The sequence below is a fragment of the Oncorhynchus mykiss genome, chromosome 6 (genome assembly GCF_013265735.2).
Source record: "Oncorhynchus mykiss isolate Arlee chromosome 6, USDA_OmykA_1.1, whole genome shotgun sequence".
Taxonomy (NCBI): Eukaryota; Metazoa; Chordata; class Actinopteri; order Salmoniformes; family Salmonidae; genus Oncorhynchus; species Oncorhynchus mykiss.
In genome coordinates, this window is record NC_048570.1 from 78,933,133 (window position 1) to 78,940,374 (window position 7,242).

The 7,242-nt window shown below is 39.9% G+C and overlaps 1 pseudogene; it reads right to left on the reverse strand.

Moving 5' to 3' along the window:
• Nucleotides 1–247: 247 nt before the first annotated feature.
• LOC110506125 lies at nt 248–6,318 on the reverse strand (annotated as a pseudogene).
• Nucleotides 6,319–7,242: the final 924 nt, after the last annotated feature.

Below are 7,242 nucleotides of genomic sequence, written 5' to 3' on the forward strand. Positions count from 1 at the left end.
AATCAAGAGAAGCTAAAATATTGGTGATGCTTCCTAGTACTAATCACTAATCTCTAATCTCTTACACATTCAACTGAAGCAATATGTGGCTACATAAGCACACGATTCAAAGACTCTCACTACCCAGTCGTTGCCTACTAACTAACCATGACCAGCCACTTACCATATACAGTACAAACCTTCATAATATGATCCAGTTACAATTCATTTAAAATAAGTAACTTGTAAAATGTAAAACTCACATTGTAACAGTATAACTACAGTTCTTAAAAACATGTCCATGCAAATAACAGATGCTCACTCCTGTCCTTTGAATGAGAAAATGTATCCTGTTTTTCCTGAGTTCTCATACTGTAGCTGAAGACTCGGACTGCGGCGTTCTCTTCCTCTCTTCTAAATTCCCGTTACATCACACCGGGGGGAGAGGATAAGAGGAGCAGGCTGCCAGTCCACACATGTTCCTCCCTCGTTCTATTAGGAAATATCTGAGGAGGAAATACAAAACAAAATATATTTTGTAAGCTATACCAAACAAATATAAACACAACATACAACATTTTCAAAAACTCATATGGAAATCAATCAACTTCAAATACATTCATTAGGCCCTAATCTATGGATTTCACATGACTGGGAGTACAGATATGCATCTGTAGGTCACAGATACCAAAAAAAAAAGTAGGGGTGTGGATCAGAAATCTGGTATCTGGTGTGACCAACATTTGCATCATGCAGCGCGACACATCTCATTCGCATAGAGTTGATCAGGATGTTGATTGTGGCCTGTGGAATGTTGTCCCACTCCTCTACAATGGCTGTGTGAAGTTGCTGGATATTGGTGGGAACTGGAACAAGCTGTCGTACACGTCGATCCAGAGCATCCCAAACAGCTCAATTGTTGACATGTCTGGTGAGTATGCAGGCCATGGAAGAACTGGGACATTTTCCAGGAATTGTGTACAGATCCCTGCGACATGGTCATGCATTATCATGCTGAAACATGAGTTGGTGGAGGCGGATGAATGGGCCTCAGGATCTCGTCACGGTATTTCTGTGCATTCAAATTACCATTGATAAAATTCAATAGTATTTGTTGTCCGTAGCTTAAGCCTGCCCATACCATAACCCTACTGTCACCATGGGGCACTCTGTTCACGTTGACATCAGCAAACCGCCCACACAACACCATACACGTAGTCTGCAGTTGTGTGGCAGTTGTCTGCCAAATTCTCTAAAATGATGATGGATGCGGTTTATGATAGCGAAATGAACATTCAATTCTCTGGCAACAGCTCTGGTGGACATTCTTGCAGTCAGCATGCCAATTGCATGTTCCCTCAAAACTATTACACTGAGCAAAAATACAAACGCATCTAGAGATTCTGGGTTCGAGTCCAGGCTCTGTCACAGCTGGCAGCGAACGGGAGACCCATGGGGCGGCGCACAGTTGGCCCAGCGTCGTCCGGGTTAGGGGAGGGTTTGGCCGGCAGGGATGTCCTTGTCCCATCGCGCACTAGTGACTCCTGTGGCGGGCCTTGGAGCAGTGCACGCTGACATGGTCGCCAGGTGTATGGTGTTTCCTCCGACACATTTGTGCAGCTGGCTTCCGGGTTAAGTGGGCATTGTGTCAAGAAGCAGTGCGGCTTGGTTGGGTTCTCGCGGCTCTCAACCTTCGCCTCTCCCGAGTCCGTACGGGAGTTGCAGTGATGAGACAAGACTGTAACTACCAATTGGATACCACGAAATTGGGGAGAAAAAGGGGTTAAAAAAATAATAATTAATAAATAAATAAATAAACTTATCATGTAAAGTGTTGATCCCGTGTTTCATAAGATGAAGTAAAAAATCCCAGAAATGTTCCATATGCACAAAAAGCTTATTTCTCTCAAATTCTGTGCACAAATTTGTTTATATCCCTGTTCGTGAGAATTTCTCATTTGCCAAGATAATCCATTCACCTGACAAGTGTGGCATATCAAGAAAATGATTAAACAGCATGATCATTATACAGGTGCACCTTGTGCTGGGGACAATAAAAGGCCACTTTTAAAATTGTGAATTTTTGTTCAGTGTAATAGTTTTGATGGAGCGTACAATTGGCATGCTAACTGCAGTAATGTCTATGTAATGTATATCTGTCTGTAACATTATGATTGGCTGGGTGCGCCTGGCTGCCAAATGGGTGACCTATGCCCTCCAAGGCTGCACCCTTGCCCAGTCATGTGAAATCCATAGATTAGGGCCTAATGAATATATTTCAATTGACTTATTTCTTACTATGAACTGTAACTCAGTAAAAACATAGACATTGTTGCATGTTGTGTTTATACTTTTGTTCAGTATAATTTCACCCTAAAAGGAGATAGTCAGACAGGTATCTTGCAGTATACCTGTCCTACAATGTCTGGGTGTTCAATAGCTGATCTGTGTTCATGAAGCATCTATATAGTTATCATTAGTAAAAAAAGGTAGTTCAACAGCACTGAATATTTTTTATCTATTTACCCATCCATTCCCCAGTTGGTGCCCCAGGAGTTTTTCACAATCCAATATGGAGTGCTATTCTTTTCACCATATCCCACTGCCAGTACAGCATGGTTCACATTGTCTGTAGTGTTCTTACACGTAGTGCTAATACAAACAAAGAATACTTTATAAAACACATGGAGGACATGTTAATTCATTGTAATAGAGGGTCAAATGTGCAGTTTGTATACCTTATGTGAACGGCAAGGAGCTTTACAGCTCATGAAAGTCTTCTACTGCAACATTGTATGGCTCGGCTCATAAGTACAGTCTTCTACTGCAACATTGTATGGCTCGGCTCATAAGTACAGTCTTCTACCTTCCACACATTATTTGATAACATTTGTAGGTTCACAATTCAATTCCCACAAAGCACTTTAATCCTGCTACCCAACATGTATTGTCAAGTGGGAGTGATAAGGAACAACGGAGTGTACTGGGCTTACTCTCACCTGCTGTACACACCATCTTTGTAGGGGGGAAGACAGAACAACATACCAATTGCTGACCAAGAAAACAATGTTTAGAACAGATGCAGAGGTTGTAAAACGTTTAGTTTTAGTCTCTCACACTTGTTATATTGACAACATCTTTCACGAAGGCAGCTGCCAACTCGGGCTTGAAATTGCAAGAGCCATCCTAAAAAAAGTAATTGGGATAAAGAAGTATATAGTGAGTAATCCAAACAAGTGAGTCATAAGGATTAAATACTAGTTTAACACTGTTACTTGGGTTATTAACATTTTCCTTTTTTATACTAAGAACAATTTATAAATACATACATGTCCCATGTAAGGATAGTCATCTTCGGTCATGAGTCCGTTGTTGTATTTAACATACTCAAACGCCTGGCTTGGGAGTCCCCTGAAACCAATACATTACAGTATCTGAATGATGTTTTTGTAGACAGATAGCTACATTATGTATCAGGAGGCATAGAAGTCACATGCAGGGCAGGAGTGATAAGCTCATGTGATTTTAAGATGGTACTGTAGGCTACCAACCCCATACATCCATGATTGTTGAAGTCTTGAGCACAGTCCACCAGTTGCTGCTCAGACTGGAAAATATAGAATGATAACTCACAGATAAGGCTATTACCAACAACCATTCAACAACCAATTCAACTACAGTAACCCATTCTTTCTATTGTACTGCTTCATATGAAACCATACAGAGGAACATAGTAGGTTGACTGCCAAAAACAGTGTGAAACATAGTGTGAAACTGTAGAAAATACAAGAGAAATAGGGCTAGTTCTCACCAGAAGTGGGAGTTTTCCAGTAGCTATAGCGGTAACAGACTCAAGACAGCCGGTAGTGGAGAAGGTCCAGCAGCTTCCACAATGACCCTTAGGACACAACAATAGCACATTCACTCAACATGATATCAACACAGCACAGTCATAAATGTACAGCGTCTTTTATCTTTTTCACTCGCCCGCAATCAGCCAATCCATAAGAAAATGACTTGGTCATGTTGTTGTGAATATACACTGAGTAGAAAACATTATGAACACCTGCTCTTTCCATGACAGACTGACCAGGTGAATCCAGGTCAAAACTTTGATCCCTTATTGATGTCACTTGTAAAATTCACTTCAATCAGTGTAGATAAAGGGCAGGAGAGATGTTAAACATGGATTTTTAAGCCTTGAGACATGGATTGTGTGTGTGTGTGCCATTCGGAAGGTGAATTGGCAAGACAAAAGATTTAAGTTCCTTTGAACGGGGTATGGTATTAGGTGCCAGGAGCAGTTTGTTTCACGCTCAACAGTTTCCCGTGTGTATCAAGAATGGTCCACCACCCAAAGGACATCCAGCAAGCTTGACACAACTGTGGAAAGCATTGGAGTCAACATGGGCCACCATCCCTGTGGAATGCTTTCGACACCTTGTAGAGTCCATGCCCAGATGAATTGAGGCTGTTCTGAGAGCAAAACAGGGGGGTTGCAACTCAATATTAGGAAGGTGTTCTTAATGTTTTGTACACTCAGTATATTTAGCCTATGAGGGAAACGTAGTACCTGATATTTGACAGGTGACACATAGTTTCCCTTCTCTCTCCAGTCCACAGAACCAGGATATGGCCCATGGCTGCTGATGTGACTCCCTTTGGTGGCAGAGCAGTTCTGATGAAGATAAATGGAAGAACAATTACTATTGATTAGGCTATCTTATATCAGGGAAGCTCGTAGACTTATAATTGGGGTTAACTACAGGATCACATTTTAGTAATTACATTTCACAGCTGTACCTGAGGTTCAGTCAGGAGGAAAGACTTCCTAAACTCTGCAAACCTCATGTCAGAAAACTGATTCAGTCCCACTGGGAAAAGGAAAGTTACAAGAGTTGTAAGATATACTTGTGCATATATAAAGCTATATTATGACTACATTGGGAGTTAAGTTGTGACTGGGAAAACAGGAAGAAATGGACAAATAGTTGAAAATAAATAAATGCATAGCCTACTTGAGAACGTGTGCTTCCCTGCATTATGATAGTGGATTCTCCTCTTATGCTCAGTGAAGATGTTCAGGCGATGGTGGTACTCCTCCAGAGCATAGACTTTATTATACTGTAATAACAAAAACAGGTATAGGCAGGCAGTCAACTAAAGATGACAACCTCATACTGACAAGCAAATACACTTGAGGAAGGTCTTGGCCTACTGCTTTAATTTCTTACAGGAAGGAACAAGATGACTGTGTGTACAGTAACTCTGGTATGTAGGCTACTGTATGTCATCTGCTTTCCTAAAAAATAACACGTGACAGATTTACATTGAAGCCTTTACATACCTGTAACATCCATTGTTTGAAGTGATATTCCTCTTTAAAAATAATAAATAAAAAAAGAATAAAACACAAACATGATCAGTTAGACCTATGATTTTTATGGTCACATTGTTACAAGTTTGAAACGGTCACTTTTTTTGTGCAATGGCAACATTGTAGGCTATAGCATGTGTCACTGTTGTTTCACTGCTGCATGTCTTATGCAATGTAATACGCTATAAATCAAATCAAAGTTTATTTGTCAAGTGTGCCGAATACAACAGACCTTACAGTGAAATGGTTACTTACAGGCTCTAACCAATAGTGCAAAAAGGTGTTCGGTGAACAATAGGAAAGTAAATAAATAAAACAACAGTTTAAAGACAGGCTATATACAGTAGCGAGGCTATAAAAGTAGCGAGGCTACATACAGACACCGGTTAGTCAGGCTGATTGAGGTAGTATGTACATGTAGATGTGGTTAAAGTGACTATGCATATATGATGAACAGAGAGTAACAGTAGCGTTATTTAAAAGAGGGGTTGGTAGGTGGCGGGACACAATGCAGATAGCCTGGTTAGCCAATGTGCGGGAGCACTGGTTGGTCGGCCCAATTGAGGTAGTATGTACATGAATGTATAGTTAAAGTGACGGGTTAAAGTGAGGCTATTCATTTCGGTTTCCTAATTATGATCTTTGTTTTTTTCATTAGGCTTATTAAATACAGTCTGTTCAACTGCCCAGATCCAGATAAGAAACATAATTTGTGAAGTTATCGGTCCACACAAAACCCGCTTTCATCTACAGTGCCACTGCATGGCTTGTTGCACTTGACTTTTAGTTTGTTTCTTCCTCCACACGTCGATGTGTGCGTCCAAAGGGGATGCGGGATATGAACAACAAACAGATTAGGGGAGTTATGCTTACCTTCAGGTAAAAACAAGGGTGTTAAATTGGCTAATTGCAAAAAAGCAAGAATAAAAGCAACAGAACACAGCGCCATACTTCCGCGTGGGTTTCGCAACCAATGCATTACATGACTTGGTCAAAGTTTTTGTAAGCACCATAATATGCCTAATTTCCCACCCCACATCAAAAATAATTAACATCAAAGTCAATAAAGTGTGCACTTACTGAGAAGATAAAAATACAATTGCAAGTATCACAGAATTATTAAAGGCCCAGTGCATTCAAAATTCAGTTTTGCCTGTGTTTTGTATCATATTGTTAAACAGCTGATGAAACTAACACTGTACAAGTGTGTGAGATAAAAAACTATTTCCTGATAGTTGCTGGTTGAAAATACAATCTACACAGGACCTTCTAATCAGCAGGTTTTGCAAACGTGGAGTTTCAGGTTGTAAATGAGTTAATAGACCAATAACAACGAGTTCCAAACCTCTCTGCCAATAAAGGCTAGTTTTCAGTTCCCCCCCACCCCACTCATGCCACTCCCAGACAGTCCTAGCAAAATTCTTGCTTGAGAATCTTTTTTGGTTGCTAAAAAGCTATTTAAGTTCTTTTTTTAAAAACATTTAATGGACAACTATTACAGTCTGGTAATTAATTGTTACCTAATAATTTAATATTTATATAAAAACGTCTGCATCGGGCCTTTAAAATTGTAGATTAGAACTTTACACATCTTTATACACTGCCACACATTCATATTTTTCAGGCAGTTAAAATAAAGACTATTGTCATACAACTGTAGTGATTTTTCAAAATTCACAGTCCACAGCCCAGAACATAATGAATCTCTAACTCTGTGTGTGTCCTTCTGTCAGTTCTTTCTTAGGGTCAGTGATGAATCATTTAAAATGGAAAATTATTGCTTGCAGAATACTTTAAAAAAAAAATAATAAAAATGTCATGTTCAGCTCATATGGTTTAAACTTTTCAAAGTTGGCCACAAGAGGACAGTGCACTCCTTATAAACC